Source organism: Rissa tridactyla, chromosome 4 (genome assembly GCF_028500815.1).
Source record: "Rissa tridactyla isolate bRisTri1 chromosome 4, bRisTri1.patW.cur.20221130, whole genome shotgun sequence".
Classification (NCBI taxonomy): domain Eukaryota; kingdom Metazoa; phylum Chordata; class Aves; order Charadriiformes; family Laridae; genus Rissa; species Rissa tridactyla.
In genome coordinates, this window is record NC_071469.1 from 80,927,933 (window position 1) to 80,945,478 (window position 17,546).

Genomic DNA, 17,546 nt, shown 5'->3' on the forward strand with positions numbered 1-17,546 from the left:
AATAGGACTGGCTTGAGGGAAGGCTGAGTTTGCACCCCCAGGCTCTGGGGTTACGTTTTCTGTTAGTGTCTGGGCAACTGGACATTGGAAACAGAGAAAAGGCTTGTCCCAAATAGCGTGTGCACACCCAAAGTTACATTGCGGCAAAATCTCTCCATCCTTGGAACCACCTGCTTCACCTTCACAAAAGCTTTTATCAATATAGTCAACGTTATGGATATGTTTTCCTTTATCAGATATAAGTAAGGAACACAGGGAACGCATCTTTTTGTAGGAAACATTTAAGGTTCTCAAAATATATTTGTTGCATATGCTTCACAAAATCTAGAACAAATTCAACTGCCTACACAAGACAGGCTATTTTACACTGACAATGCAAAAAGCCAAGCACAGTTTGGGAAGGAGGTTATTCTGAATGTTGGTTATAATGAGAACCCTTTAGCTTAATTCTGAGCAAACAGATGAAAACAATCATTAAATTTCTTACAGCTCTAATAAAGTACAAGAAATGTGAAACATGATGAGCCAATATTTAAGATTCAAATTCATAATCCAACAAATCTCTAAAATCCTCTATTGTCCCCAAAGCCCGAATGAGAAGGAGGTAAGTCCATCATGAGCATGGTATTCAGATACTTCAGATATCGGCCAAGGTAGTTTTCAATCCCTCCTCACCTAATAAAAAAGAAAAGCTGATACATATTGTTTAAAATAAGAGTGTGTGACTAAGTGAAATGCTTTAGTAGTTGAGTTTCCCGATGTGTATCTTAGCAGCATGCTGTGCTCCATCAGACGGGACACCAAAGGTGGGAGAGACATTTACAGTCCAGACTCCTTAAATTGAAATGTTCTCTATTGTTTCCGTGCCGGGTCTTTGCGTATGTATTTGCAAGTGTTGGGCTGAGGGCCTGATGAGACTGAAATTTGGGAAGGAAAGTAGAGGTGGAGTTGAGTTCAGCGTGTGAATTGGTAAGAAGAAAACCCGTATCTGATTCTAAAATGAAAAATGTTACTTCTTTTTGGAGACTGATGATTAATTTTGGGGAAATGGGAAGCAGAGTGGCAAATAACCCAATGCTTTCAACACTGACTTTGTGGCAAAAGGGCATGAAAGACCTTGATTTTGATACAATACTAAGGATGCCGAAGAGCACATATCACCCTTACCAGCCTGAAAGAAAGAAAAGAAGAAATTAAAAAAAAAAAAAAAAGGGAGACAGTATTGATCCTGTGGTGGACTATAGGATGTCTGATCGAAGTACCAAAACTTAAGTCATAAATCTTATTTTGATGCCAGTTATGAAATGTACATTTTTTAATGGTTTACCTAAATGCAACATAATGCCTTTCCAGAGCTGATCAGGGTTTCATTTCTGCACTTTATCAGCATGAAGTAGGTAATCTGAGCCTTTTCATCTCTGGGTACTCATCTGTGCTGAAGAGAGATCTGTTAATTAGAGCCTTCTCTCAATATGGATTTTCTTTCTTTCTGTGTGTATGTGAGTGGAATCAGTCTTTTAACAAAGCAACCAAGTAAGTCTATATTAAGTGCTCTGTGGCAGCACTGGATTTGCAGACACAGGATGCAAACCTGTCACTTTTTGTGTTGGGGAGGAAAGCTCTGTCTCTTCTGTGGGTGAGAGAATTTACTAGAAAAACAAAGAGCAGTTTCATACCTGATTGTTTGCCAGTGTCTTAAGTTCTGTATGAAGTCAATAAAGCTGGCATCTATTTCTTTCAAGGTACTTGTTGAAAGTATGGGTTGCACAGGTTATATCAGCCTAGGATACAAGTATGATTAAACATGTCATATATCAGTTTTTGTATTATCTTTGTGGCCTTCAAGAAATGTATGTGTAATAAGAGAATTAAGGACTGCCATAAATATCCCCATTTTCATATGGGGCCTGAGTAGAGCTTTAGTTCAAATATGCAAGAGTACGTCTTCTCCATTGTCAGAGTTAACTTGTTATCTATCTTCTAAGTTTGTAATGGTTATCACAGTAGAGACATGATGTACAGATGTTACAAAAAAAAAAAGAAAGAAAGAAAAAAAACAGGAAAAAAAGAGGAAAGGTGAATATTCCTATCATTAAAAATCCCAGAAATTCAGTGATCATCGATGACTGAGCGTTGGGCAGTGAAAGCTAGAGGGACCAAAATAAGTCATTCTTCCCACAGATAAAGGCAAAACTGTACAAAAGATTTGTAATCATCTGCTTCTGAGATAACAGAAGACTTGGAAAGGGGACTGAAGTGATAGACCAAGCAGGTAAAAAGCAATGCATGACTGATCCAACAATTGCCTGTAAGATTTGAAAGTTTGTCACTAGTAATAACTTTTCCATAGTGGACTGACAAAAAACAAGTTGAGAACTTTGCTGATGAACTTTGAGAAAATGATCAAAACATAGTAAAATTGTGTTAAAGCAACATGGAGATTAGATTAATGAGTTGACTATTGCATTTTCAGATAATGTACTTAAACCAAAGTCTAAGAGAAAAAAAGTTTTCCTGAGTAATCCTAGTAATGGTGTATGCTTCCCTCTGCTCTTTTTATACTCTTGTGAGAGGCTGCAGACAAGCAGAAGAAAAAAAAGCTCAGGGATGTGCATGAATCAAGGCTCCAGTAAGAAAAGATCAGAATGTTTCTTATATATCTCTGCCACTGATTCATTTTCTTGGACAGATGTGTCATGCTTTGATTTCCTCATCAAAGAAGATGAGACCCTTAAGACACATTCACACAGTGGGGTGGTGGAAAACCATGACTGTGCAGTGTGCCATACAGCCATCTGTCGTGGTCCTACCAGCACACTTCTGCAATGGCATTCGTGCAGCCTTGCAGCTGGGCAGAGCCTCCTTCATAGGGCAGAGCTGGTCAGCCTGGTGGAATGGAGTCATGCTGCGTGTTTCCCTCTCACACACGGGAGTGGGACGTGGCTACCTGGATTGGGGCTGGTCCTTCTACTCTCTTCTGTCTCAGTTTAACCTCTTTTTTCTGATTCTCTTTGAGCAAACAGTTTTTGTTCAGCCTGTGAAAAAATTTGTATGAGCAGATAGTACAGGATTTACCAGAATGGGAAGATTCTCACAATTGGTGTTGGCCTGTGGTTTGGGGTTGTTTTTTTTTTCTTTTTCAAAAAATTAAAGCAGTATTATGGTATTGTATATAAATGGATGTATTTTCCCTTCCAGTGCAGGCTCCTTAAATGCTAAGATTCATTTATACATTTCTGGTTTTATTGTCTTAAAATTTTACCCTTTTGCAGTCTTGCTTGAAATCTCTTATGGTGACTGTCTGCCATCTTAATTAGTTTTGAATTTCCATAAAATGATTCTATTGTTTATGTCAAGGGGACTAAATGAAATCACATTCTTCTGCTCAATTTTTCCTTAGAGCTGGATTGCTGAGAAGAATTATCACCTTTAGGCACTTAAAAGTTTATGTGATGTTTTCTGAAACACCAGGAGCATGTCTTTTGGCTTCAAAATTCAAATCCAGTTGAATTTCAGGCCATGTCAAATTTAACACATAAAGCCTGTATCAAATACATAGGCACCTCAGTAATGAATTACAGTTGTCTTCTTTTAAGATAGTTAGATCATGGTAAGCTAGTAATAGCATTAATTCTTATTAAGCTTAAAACTTATTTTATTAAATATGGTATGCAATATATAACAGATAATGTAATAAAATATAACCTATATAAACATAAGAACAATTTTTTTTACTGTAAAGGTAATCAAACACTGGAACAGGTGTCCTGGACAGATTTTCGATTCTCCATGCGTAGAGTTATTCCACTGTCAATTGGACACAGTTCTGAGCAACCTGCTGCGGTTGACCCTGCTCTGAGCAAGGAGGTTGGAATAGAGGATCTCCACAGGTCCCTTCCAATCTCATCCTTTCTATGACTTTATATTTGCCACATGCTTACTTTAGTTTTAGTAGACTGAGACTTTCCATGCCATTTTTCATCCTGAAGAATATTTTTATTACAAAGTTTCAAGTCCCAGTAAGAGTTTTATAGTGGAAGTGCTGACAAAACCTTTCCTACAACAGTACAAATGTGCCACTGTTATATAGAGAGACAATATGGAATAAGGTCTAGAGTTAGGGATTGACCTATAACTCATGCATGACAAAGCATTAGGAATGCTTATAATTAGCAATTATCAGTAGCAGACTCCTATGATTTTCTATATCGTATAGCCCTTTAGTAGCTGCTTAAATTAGTAGAATATCTGTTTCATAATGTATTCAATCTGATTTTCTTATGCTTTCAAAAATCATTATCAAAAGAACCATCTGAGCCTACTTTTATTTGTTTGAGAGTTGTTGATATCTTTTTTTTCCACTTATTTTTAGGTTCATCAGGTTTCTTACCTATTTTATTTTCGTGATTCTAGGATTGCATTTTATTATTTGTATAGTGATGCATCTTCCTTTTGGAGAGATTGTCTTTTATGTGCAGTACCTGTTATTCCAAACTATTAGACAGCTTAATTTTTGAACTTAGACACACAGCTTTTTTTTGTCTCCTTAATGTCCTTACTGGGTGAGGTTTGGAAGCAGGAGACTATTTCAGAGGTGTACGTTTGAACCTGTTGAGCATTCCCCCCCTTCCCCTCCCGCTTGGTATCTGCTGCTGAGTTTGAAGAATAAGAAGGGAAAAAGGATGTTGCTCTTCTGTATTGCATCTTGGAGGTGGTTTCATTTCTGCACTGAGAACAGTGATTTGATGTTGCCTGAGTGTTACTGAATGGTCCTAATTCTGCAAGTTGCAGTGCGCTCATTTCCCATTGGTTTTATCGGCAGTTGGGACCACTCAGGACTTTGAAGCCAAATTTTCCATAGCTTGTTTGGAACATTTCTGGAGGAGGAAAGGTATTGTAATGAATCTAGCCTATGAACTCTCTTTAACTCAGTGAGAGGAAAGTGGTCTGAACAATGAGTTGGAAATTTAGAATTGCAAAAACAAACTTCTCGTTCTTGTAAAGGCCTGAGAACTTAGTCTTCAAAGAAAGGACAAACATCTGCTAGTAAAAACAAGGTTAACTTGATTGTTGTGATTTAATTTTTCTCCTGGTTTTTTGAGTAGAAGAATCTATTGTGATAGAGGATTCTAGAAAAGAGAAAACTCAAAGGTGGTGGTGGTTAGGAAAATGCATAACTAGGGAAGAAATTTTCTTTGTTTTGTAATTAGGAAAAAGAGCGCTCTACTTTGTGGCTTGGCTTGAGGCTGTAGCTGAAATGCCTGGCTGTGGCTGTGCCTGTGTTTAGGGCACGGGTGCATGGGCTGCTCAGTCTGCCATGCACAGACAGTAAGAAGTTAGAAGAACAAACCTGTTTCTATTTGAGCTGGTCTGTTACCAGTAATCTGGTAAAATCTGTGACCATCAGTCCAAAAATAATTTTCTGATCACAGGGCTTCTTAGAAGTGTAGCCGTTGATGTTATATTGTCATTAATGGTCCACCTCCCATTTTCATGGGAGGAAGCTATTACTCCAATTTCCTGTGTAAAAGGCTTTTTTCCAATTATTCATACTTAGACCTAGTGGTATTTTACTTTTGCTGTTCAGGTTGGCTTAAGCAGTAGCCTGGCAAGGAAGCAGATGTGTCTGCGTGTGTATATATATATCTCTCTCATATCTGTTCTCACCATGAGATATATTTTTTAAATGACAGAAAAAACACACGCTTGTCCCTAATTTTTCATTTAAAGTATCTGTATATTTGCAATCAATGTTTAAATATTTTCTATTTGTGTTGGGTTCCCCTTGGTCACTATCAATGTTGAATAATTTATTTTATCATAAAATCAATCTATTTAGGTTGATTTTTAAAAATGATGTGTTTGTGTCTTTCAGTAGTCACTGACGAGAAAGCTTGCTATGTGTTTTTTTAAATTGCAGGCTAAAAAATGGAAAAGTGATTTTATATCTGTCTTACGTTTTAATTGTGTGTGATCTGTCAAATATGCAGTATTAAAAATAAACAAAACAGCTTCAGGTGGTAGATTCAGGTTTGGTGGTAACTGCTAAATTATCTCAAGATTCATCAGCTTTATGGTGAGGTTTGTAGCGAACAGTGGTACTACTCCCACTACTTCATGTTTCATTGGCTGAGGCAGTAAGTGGGGAAATTCTGATAAAAGCCAAGAGGATGATTTTTTTTTGCCTCCTGATTGGTAGGGCAGAACTTTACCTTTTATATTATTTGCACCTATCTATGACTAAATTTCAGTGCCAGGTATTATAACAATCTGTTATGTTCATTAAGGAATATTTATCGGTTTATTAAACTGAATTGCACTTACTAGATGAAATTTTAAAGAATAATCTATAAGATCCCAGAAGCTTCACCAAGTGAACGCACCAGGGCAGAGCTGCAGAATGGAAACTGTTTGGACAACACTGTTCCCCTCCAATCTCTCAGATTTTCCGTAGCGTTTCTTAGCAGTGACTAAGCATTTACTGCTCTCTAGATTATCTGAGTACTTATAAGCGTATCTGATGAATTGTTCAGTATGTAAATACATGGGAAGTTGCAGGATCCCTGCAAATGACAAGAATATCAGAAGTGACAATAATTTTATTGGAATGGTGGTTAACTGGACACAAAGTCAGTATGAGCCAGTAACCAGAGCAGTTTCTTGTCTCTGACAGTGAAATACTGACTTTAAACCTCATCAGGCTTCAAGGGCTTCTTCCTACACTGCTCTGTAAAACCTAATTGTTAAATATTCTGTGGGACCTCTGGCAGCTGTGTCAGTTGGACATTAAGATGAGCTTTCTTTCTTTCGCCATGAATGGCGTAACTCTATATGGTTGTGGAGAAGATGGGCTGAAAAATTCAGTTTGCTGGATTGCTGACGTGCACAAAACAACACATCTGTGAGTGTTCTCGGGAGCATTGAGCCCAGCGGCTGCTGCAGCGGCTACTGCCGGACTGACGTTGCTCACACTGGGTCTATTCCCACAGTGGCCCCCAAGCATTCACAGATTGCTCTGGTCCCAGTTACAGCTCCTGTGGTGTGTGGGTGTGGATAATGAATGGGAAGATTTTGCAGGCTGGCAGCCGGTGGGGTGTGTGTGCTGGGGAATCCCATTTGGAAAGCTGCTTTTTTAAGCCATGGCAGTGTTACACCATTGTCGTTTTGTTGAACCATTTTGATTCCTTTTCAGTTCTTCACATTGTTTACTGAACTTTTAATCTGCTTCCCCACATTTAAAGATCCTTTGGTAAGCCTCTTGCTTGCTAGAGCACTATTAAGCTATTGTCGATGAGATACAAAGCAAGATGTGCATGTAATTGATACATAAGAAAACAGAAGCAAAGTACAGAAGCCCGCTTGGGTATATATGTTGGTTTACTTTTTGTCAGAGGTTTATAGTTTCCTTCTAATTAACTGTCACAATTAAAATATAAGTTACTGTCAAATATATTTTCTTTGCAAAAAGAAATTGAGTTCTCTGTGGGGCTGTGAGAGTGTATGTCTGATGCCTCCAAATGACCTTTGTCCTTTAAAGTCCAGCAAAATTTCATTTATTGCACTTTTGAGGCTGTATGAGCCTGGAGGAGAAACATTGTCATTCAGAAGTGCTAACCCATTAGGAAAGTACATTCACACTACTGGTTCTACAGTCAATCAGTGACAAAGACCTACAGGAAGACATACCTGTTTCACTGTTCACTGATCTTGCAATTTGATCAATTTTTTGAATGAGTCTTTTTTTACTTAATCTGCAACATCTCTTTTGACAGCCAGACTGAATGTTCACCATGAAACTGTACTGCAGTTATTGCTAAAAGGACCAGCCGTATCTTTTACAAGTCTCGTTCCATAGTAGAGGCTCAACTTCATTCACCCACACTTTATCCATTTTCAAATGAACTCCTATTATTCTGTGGTGCCTTGAGGGAGTAATAATCATGATCCCTTTGCTGACTCGTTGAGATGTTGCTGTTTTCTCTAGCAGAATTTCTCAGCTTGTAACACAGGCTTTCTGTATGCTTCCGAGGTCTTAGGGAAGCTTTGGGGCATTTAAATTTTGCTGTTGTGTTCACAGAGTTGTAAAAATACAAGAATGACTCTGGGTTTAACTTTTATCTGTTACAGGTGGTCTGTGCCTGTGGTTTTGAGGTCCATATCCCATGGTCCTGGGGTAGGACCATAGGCAGAGCGCTCCTTGCGGAGCCTGTGCAGTCTGCACCAAGGATGGGTTGATTTTCTGTGCTCACCTGTCTCTGGATGGATGAACAGGTCATTCAGCTGGTAAGAGTCCATGGGATCTGCATGGATGTGACTTGGTTGCTCCGCTGAAGAAGACCTTCTGCCAGTGTTTCATTTCCTCTCTGCTTTTCACCACTGCAGCTAAATACAAGTCAGATTTCTAAGGAGGAGGTAAGAATCTTAAATGAAAATACTTATACTTGTGTGAGTCAATTGTGGTTCATCCAAAGAGCAAATATCACATAACACAGAGAGCACATTGGGGGTCAGAGGCTTGTAGCAGAGACATTTTTTTTTATTTTCAGTTCATTTGGCATTTAATTAAACACGTGAGTTCCTGTAAGTTGTGTATAACCCAGCAACAAAAATATTTCTGCACAGCGTAGGAAAGAAGTGGATGACATTCTTATGTTGAGGTTTCAGTTGAGAAGGAGCTCCACAGGTGACCAGGTATTCTAGTTTTTGCAGATCTTATTCTTCTGCTATAATGAAATGTTTTGTAAGGTGTTTAAAGTTAGAACATGTCAAATTAAGTACATTATAGAGGAAACCATAAGTAGAAGATGTCATATAGCAATATGGAAAGTGGTTGCCTATTTGGTGCCTTAAATAACTGAGAAAGTGGCACAGGGAGAACATAACTGTTACAGAATAACTGTTAGCAGAGGCAACAGAAAACATGTCTGGATATGGGAAAGAGCAGTTCTGTAAGGCTTATACAACAAAGAGGAATTATGTGATTGGGGATACCAGGGTCAAGAATATGCCCACAAGTTACATGGTCTGAAAGTAGAGAGAATTGCTGTTAGTTGTAAGCAGAAGATGAAAAGGAAACAATCACTGTAAAAACTGGCTTTGAAAAAAAGCTTGTGAGATTTCCGCTGCATAAAGAGTGAGAGAAAGATACAATCTGGGTCAAGTAGGATGGAAACTTGGCTGGAACATGAGACTCCACTGTCCTGGTCCAGAATTTTTCATTGATCTGATGCATGATTTTCCCATCTGTAAAATGGTGTAGAATTAATACCTATCTTCTGAAGTGCTATAGTATCTTAACCTAGTAAATCAATTAGATTCAAATGCTTAATAGTAAGCATATGTAAGTAGCTTCTTACTATTACATGTAAGTAACTTCTCAGAGATGCTGGTGGGTCTTATTTTCTAAAATGTTTCTGTTCTTTCCTGGAGCCAAGGCCAAAATGTTTTGCTGAACATCTTGCCAATTCAGCCATAGCAGAACTAACTTCCAAATTCAGATGCTATAAATAGCAGTTATGGAAAGTCAGAGTATAACTCTAAGAGAATTAAAAACCATGGTTAGAATAATTCTTGTGTGCTACCCTTCATTAACTATAGACTGTATTCAGAAGGGCTGTATTTTATCTAACATAGGTTGTGACATATCTACATTTTACAAAAGTTATTGGTAGGCTTTCAACAGTCATGTCCTGAAACTTTCTATTGTCTCAATCTCCTAGCAATAAAATTCCGTTATAAACTGCAGGTATTTTGAATAGAAAATCACTTGTTTGAAGAACATTTAATAGAACGAATGGTAGAAGTGTATTTGTAGTTTGTATAACTGCATGCAAAGAACAGGTAGAGCCAGGAGTGACATTTTTGCAATGTATAAAATATATTTTACTTTGTAAACCATTTGCAAGATTTTTATTGCCATTTAAAATAGACGCTGTTGGACATCTGTTAATATGATTGTTTACATATAGGTTATTGATTTTTTATTTTTTTTTTTTTTTCCTTTTAAATCACCTAGGAAGGAGAGTGAAAGCAAACTTTGCAAAACCACGGAGTAGATGGCCAACCATTTGTGGACTTGCAGAGCTTGCAAAAAATCTAGTTGGAGTCAGTGGAGGTTTTTAGTCCGTTATTTGAAGAGAAAAGGGAGACTGCTTTTCTGAACAGCTAAAGTTATCTGCTCTGTGGTCAGTAGTGAAGAGAGGCATGACTAGGAGATGCTCTGATTTGTCTCCTGCAGGAGCCCCTCTGCGCTGGCTCTACAAGATCCTAATTTAGATGCTGAAATTTGCAGTCTCAAACTAGATGGTGCGAATTAGTCTCTGATTAGACAACTTTTTCAGTATTTCTGCATAACATTTTGGGGTTTTTCAATGACTAATCCCATTATTATCTTAAAGGGTCTAATATGGCTCCCTTTGCTATGGAGAGGAGGTGATGATTCACTGTCAAGGCACTCAGACCCAAATACCTCTACCTATTACATTTGTGTCTGTCTTTGCTCATGAAAGTTTTTCTGTTGCTGTAAACTTGTATTTTCTCAAGAGTAAACTTTTTGGTCACAAGTTTTACGAAGTTCAGTACATAGAGTACCTCCCTGATCACCGTGCCAAATCTTGGGAACTCATAAATAATTACACAAATTGAAAAACATAAGTTAATTACATAAATCCTTTGAACTACCTAAATAATGTAATATTTGAAAAAGATTTCATTCTTTTTTATCTTACCTGAATCCAAAAGCTGCTGATTGTGTAGCAGTTCTTTTATTTCTTTGATGAGCAGTTACTTTCTGAACTCAGAAATGATAAAGAACTTGAACCTTAAGCGTTCAAAATGAAAAAGAATATTCTTAGGGAGAGAAAAAAACCCTAATAACAGATTATTTTAAGCCCCCCAAAATTTGGAGGTTCTTTTAATAAATTTTGAATACTAGTACCCACAAAGTAAAATTTGAACCATGATAGTAATGCTAGATGTGTCTATATGCCATGTTGAGACCTCAGATTTTAGAGGGGATTTTCAGTCTCCTCTTTCCACAGTATTACATCCTAAAGTTGAAAGAAACTCCCCAAACTTCAGCAAGTTTTTTAAAGTGCATTTTTATTAGGCAATTTTTCCCTAATTGTGCAATGTAGTGTTCCTTTTTTACTCTATAACTTCAGTGATCTTTTTCTTTTTCTTTCACAGTCTTAGCTTTATCAAAAAGGGACACCAGTTTTGCCTTAGTCAACATTCAAAGCCGCTTGTAAATTGTAGGCATGAAATTAAGCTAATAATATTTATAAATTTGCTCTCATATATAGCTGTTTTCTTTTAACATCATATTCCTGCTCCCATTCTTTTTCTTCCCACCTCCATTCTTCTTAACATCAGGACAGGCACATTCTTTGAGTTAAAAGATTGCTTTATGTTGGTATCTTCTTTCCTGGTGTGTGTCTGTGTCTTACAAATTAAAAACGCACTGAGATCATAAACTTCCATTTTACTCTGATAATTCTCAGATTAGTGGTTATTCTCAGATAATATTAAAATAATTTAATGGGAACTTTTACCAAGTGAAGGGATGTGATCCTATTCAATATTTTCAGTTAGAGGAATTCTGTATTAAAAGGTTAAGAAAGGTTGTAAGTGAATGTTCAGCTCTTACTAACGTTTCTGTAAGTTTCTTAAGCCTGACTTCCGTTAGTGGGAATTAGCCAATGAATTTTAGGAACTACAAACATAGCTAAGTCCCTGTTTCCAAAATTATGGACTTTTTCATAATTAAGAATATTGCTTGCAGTGTATTGTAATTTATGAAGTTATTATTAGAGCACGTATTCTCTCTGTCAAAAGGAATCCTACTGGGGATAGTTTATTAAATGAGGGTGAGAATGGATACCTTCAGTGTGAATGCACTGGAATTAAATCGTAACACATTACCACAGTTGTAAAGATATTGCAAAAGAAGTTTTTATCATTTTATATATGGGGAGTATTTAAAAAAGTATAATTGAACCAACAACCGTGGCATGATTTTAGGTTTGTGTGATAACGAAAGGTCTGATTGCATTCATCCGAAAGGATTCTACCCAAATCCCTGAAGGCCTAATGAATTAATGTCTGCCCAAATCATGTTATAATGAGCCATAATTTATTTATAATGGTTTTGTTGTGGAAAGGGAAACCTCTTTAAACTTCAGCTTTTTGTACCAGTATTTAGAAAAGTGCTCTTTTTTGTTGCGACATGGAATAGTTACCATGCTTCCCATAGTTATCTTCTGTTTCATTCATTTGTTCCGTAGTGTCAACTTGTTGATATTAGTGAACTATTCATATTCTGAATATTAAATATCTGTAGGTTGTTCCTAAATTTTTCCACTCCTGTGAAGACAAAGGCAGCCTTGGCATGAGTCAAAGCTCTTTTGAAATCACCAGGGAAGCTCCTATTGCTGTTAGTGGGCGCTGACTCCTTTACGTGGTATTCAGTGACTCCATTTAATAGAGTTGTTGGCTGAACTGAAGTCATCCCTCTATCAGAATGACAGAAGGAAAAGACTAGAGGCCAGGCTGGCATTGCAGGCCAAGTGCAGCTGGGAGATGCCGGAGAGTAAGATCCCATCAAGGTGAGAGTGGCCGCAGAGTTCTCTGCATTGCGCTCTGGGTGTCAGCAGCCTTGCCAGGTGGGAGGGAGGTGGTACACGGAGTCCAAAACCACCTACACTGCAAAGACTTCAAGTAGGGCAAGTGAGAAAAAAAACCAAAACCACCCCAACCAAGCAGCGACAAACAAACCAAACAAAAAAACAACACCTAAAAAAGAGGTTTTAAAGTGCTACTCTGTACACACACATTCACGTGCCTAATTTTGCACTTACAAGCACGCTGGAGGGCTGAAATGGGTAAAGGGTTTGCCCTGGCCTCACTGTGCAGTGGGTCCAGGCCGACCACCCTGAACTCTGCCTTGAAAATACTGTAGGCCGAATACTGTCTGTTTCTCAGGATAACCCCAAATTTTAAAGTTTTACTGTAGTTTCATGCCATTTATTTTAATCAGTAAAGGTGAACAGTATTATAATACTCCATACACACATATTTTTTCAGCATGTAGAATCTCACCCTATAATGATGGTACCTGAAAAAAACACATTTCTTTGGCAGGCAGTGAAAATCATGGCTAAAAAGAGTATTTCAGAACACCTATTGAGCAGTCATAAATCTCTCTCAGAACACTCTTTTTAACAGAGCTGTAATTTCACAATCTGTGATATTAAAATGAAGTTTGGAAACCATAGTATTGCGATGTGGAATGTCAGAATGGTAAAATAAAGAATGCTATGGTGAAAGCTGAGAATTATCTCAGCTTTCTCAGTTTGGATCCAACTAAATCTATCACGATAAGTGACAGGTGATTTATACTAACAAGGAATTGTCTGAGAGGAACAGAGAACTGAAAGAGAATTGAATTGAGATAGACATGAGTGAGGAGAACGAGACGCTTGAATTTCTCAGATGTGTCTAAGCATGTCATTGTCTAGACAACATCCAAGGGAGCAAAAAGGAATCACTGATAAGTAGAGAGGCAAGTACCAAACAGTAACTGGAAAAAACTGTGGAGAAACTAATTTAAGTATTCTGGACAAAACTAGATAATGAGGAATGTACCTTAACACCAATTTATTTCACTGACGTCCTTAAAATGTCACTTGTGTGTTTACTAAAACTATCATCATACTTTTAAGTCATAGCTAATAAAAATATGGCCGACACATATTGCTAGCTGCTGTAAGAGGAGCATGGCTAGCAGAGGCGGGTGGAAGCCTGGCTCCCCACAAGCATGGTGAGCAGGGGAGGCAGCACATAGGGTCTTCTGCAATGTCACTCGTGCTTTGGTGCTGCTGAATGGTCCTCACTGGAGCCATACAGCTCAGCAGGTCTCTGTAGCTGCACAAGCGATTTGGCCCTTTTGTCCATTCTGATCTCAGTCAAATTGCCATTTTCCTTTCTGTATTTCTTTCCTTGTGCGTTTTTTGTTTGGGTTTATTTGTTTTGGTTTTGTGTGGCGATTGGAGTGTACACAGCTTGGAGCACAGTGAACCTTTCTGAGGAAAAAGACTACCGTTGTAATATATCTTGATTGTTAACTTCTGTTGGAAAAGGACATTTTGTTCCAAGAAACAATCTACTGAGCTAGTGGTTTAAGTCTAAATAAAGCACGTGCAGCTTTTCCGGACTGGCCTATTGCAAGGCTTAAGGAAAGTCCTGCAAGGGGGTGAGAAGCAGAGCAAAGAAGGGAGCTCATATGGGCAAACTGCCTACAAGATGCTTCTGCTCCCTGGCTGCTTGAGTAGCTGGAGACAAGGGGCTGTTGTGTCACTGAGAGGCACTGTGTCATGGAGTGAAGGAAGAGGTATGGAGGGAGGAGGAGACCAGACCACCTGCCCACTGGCAGTGGAGAGATGACAGAGTCCCCTCAACAGCCAGCAACAGAGCAGGGAAAAGGGACAAGGGAACTGGCTAATAGCTGGGTGAGCTGCAGGGGGCTGTCAGCTGAACTATGCTGATGTCAGTGACTTTAGGGATGTGCTTGTCAACCTGAAATGCATTAGGAAGGGGGATTTAACTATGAGCTTTGCTTAGATTTTCACACTTTCTTTTTATGAAAAGCAATGAATATTCTGCTTGTTGAGAAGTTATATATAAAAGCTTGTGTCTGGTGCAGCTGCCATTTATTCCATTGCAGAGTACCTTTCTTTTTTTGTGCTGATTTTTGATATGAAAAATTCATTATTTCAGACCAACTGCTTCTTTTTTCCTCCTTTATCATTTTTTAAATAACCTCTGAAATTCTAGAATAAAAAGCTGGAAAGAAGTGTCAGAGCAGAACAGATCCCGTTCGTATGCTTTGGTTCCAGCATTGCATAATTAGATCTTCTGCAAACTTAATTAAATCTTCTTTTAGTGCTGTTCAGACCTGTCTACAGCTTTCCATTTGGTTATATGATAAACCTGTATCATTGTTTAATTACATCAACTACGTTAGTTGGCTGAGCTGACATCAGGTTGCTTACTTGAAGACACAGCATTTAAAAGAGAGAGCAAGCATTTATTCTCATTTTCTTCGCTGCGTGCTTTGATGTTTATACTGTTCACCTGTGCTCATCTGTTCAGTGTTTCTAGGTAATTATTGCAATTTAAGACCCATTTAATTATAACTTCTTACATTTATTTTAATAATAAGTCCAAAGAGTATATATTTCTCCAGTCTGTACGATGAATTCTTTTTATGGTAACAAGGGAAATTCTCTTTTCAGTAATGATGGTTACATTCTGGTAATTTACGTAGTCTAATTGGAATATTTCTTGTTCCAGTCCTTAAAAATAACTTTTTGGGTGCATTGCCAGTGCATTCTAATGCCACTTACTCCTACAATTTGTCTTATTGATGCCACTCTTCTGTGACTCTATGAGTATTAAAAATTCTGACTGTCATTCTATAGATCCTGTTAAATGTTAAAACCATCTGGGAATGTCTTAATCGATTAGTCTTGTGCAAACATTAGATGCAGAATGATAGCAGTAAATTCCATCTTCAGCTTATGCTGTAACTGCTAATGCTTTAGTCCTTATGAGAACCTTCTGAATTTGTTTAAATGTTTAAGATGATTATAAGGAAAGTGACAAGTTTAGAGCCTAGAAGTCGGTGCAAGCATCTATTTAACATTCATACTTAGGAAGTTTCTATAAGAAACAGCAGTAGTAGATATGCAATTTGTACCCTTATGCATTGGTTACTGTATCAGCATATATTTTGCATGTTTAAAAGGAAAGAGAAATCCATTTGCTGCCTGGGTACTTGCCATTTTATGTTTACTTGTAGTTTCCAGTGAAAAAAATGCATTTTTATGCCCTCTGGAAGAGCTGACTGTTTTATATCTATTTGTAGTTTGCATGTTATCCACTTCATATAATCTACTTCAAATCAAGAACAGTGTGGGAGATTCCATAGAGTACTACTAAGCCTGTAGCTGCCTGTGCTGATGTCTGAGCAGAGAAGCCGTGTAGGGTGAGAGGCTGTGGGCTCCTCTGTGTGAAGGCGGTCATGGGAGAGGTGTGCTGCCAGGATGAATGGGGTGTGCTCGTACCAAACCTGAAATGCCCCTCAAAAACAGCAGCATCTGCTGGAGTTGTCATGACTTTTTTTTTTTTTTTTTTTTTTAAACTTCAAAGTTGCTTCTCATGACTGCAGTTCTGTTATCCTTAAGAGGGGCCCTACAGTGTCTTACCTGTGTTTCACCTGGATCTGCCTCTGTTTTGACAAATTAGAGAGTGTAGCTTGAAATTATAGCCACAAATAGTAATAATCTGAGAGACCAAAAGGGGTGCCCCTATATAACTGCATACTGTTGGTATTGAAACGTTGAATCATCTTGATTCAAAAAGACTTTGAATCACCTTGTAGCTTTATTTTCTAGTCTTACCTAATATTGTCTGCTGGAGAAAATACTAGGAAACACTGATAACACACACATGTACTGAGCAAAGATCAAGGTAACTATCTAGTATTCATCTGGTAATTATTCAAGCCTTAGGACACCATTTTCTTGAAAATACACACAAGGGAGAAATGAAAAATAACCACAATAAATTATTCATTTCGAGGAAATTAATATTCTTGCTGCAAAAATAATCACTCTGAAATGCAAATATGGCTAGAATGGTTTAGCTGGTTAGATATGCTGTATTGATAATAAATATTTATGGAAGTATAGGTTGTCATAAAAGTTAGCTTCTGATACACAGCTTCTTCCACTTTAATTCTACATGAATTTGGTAAATATAAATTGTGCTATTTCCTACAAACATTTCTAGACTCTAATTTTATTTTTATTTTGACCTGAATGCTTATTCTGTTTATATTTGTAATTCTCCAAGATTTATCTAGTGTTTCCTCTTCTATACAAATAGACAATTTGCTTATTGCTGAGAAGGAAGCCTTTAAATATTTAACAAAATCATGTTATGATTGCAGAAATAGAACAGAAAAAATTTTGGAAATAAAAATGATGACTGAATAAATTTTGTGTTTTTAAGGAATGTGTGATGAATTAAAACTTTGTCTCATGTTCTGAGTATAAAAGTTCTTTGTACTTCGTTTATGTTACAGCCTATAGGTAAAGCAAATCACTCTATTATTTTAATTTTTCTCTTTCTCAACTACTCTTCCATGTTTAACACGCTTGACATCAAAAACTTGGATTTCAAAACCTTCCAGGCAATTATCTTTGACAAATTTTATAATAAAAAATACTTACGAAAAGTTAGCAACATTTCTAATGATTACAATAAATTAGAATATTTAATGTTGGAAATTAAGTATTGGAAATCTAATGTTAAATGGTTCGGATTGAATTGACCTCAGATGAAAGAGCTGTTTGGTTTATCAAATATATATAAACTGTTCTGTATATAGACATGCCCAGTTTTACTTCAGTCAGGAAAAGTTAAGTACATTTATTTGTGCAAACATATTCCTCTCCTGCTATATAACATAGCACTAATAATCT

General features: G+C 37.4%; 1 long non-coding RNA gene across 1 annotated transcript in view; it reads left to right on the forward strand.

Moving 5' to 3' along the window:
• Window positions 1–8,165: 8,165 nt before the first annotated feature.
• LOC128909499 (uncharacterized) overlaps window positions 8,166–17,546 on the forward strand; it is a 90,960-nt gene continuing 81,579 nt past the window's right edge. The window contains exons 1-2 of the long non-coding RNA XR_008466395.1: window positions 8,166–8,283; window positions 8,383–8,412. This is a non-coding gene — a long non-coding RNA (uncharacterized LOC128909499). The remainder of the gene's footprint in view (window positions 8,284–8,382; window positions 8,413–17,546) is intronic.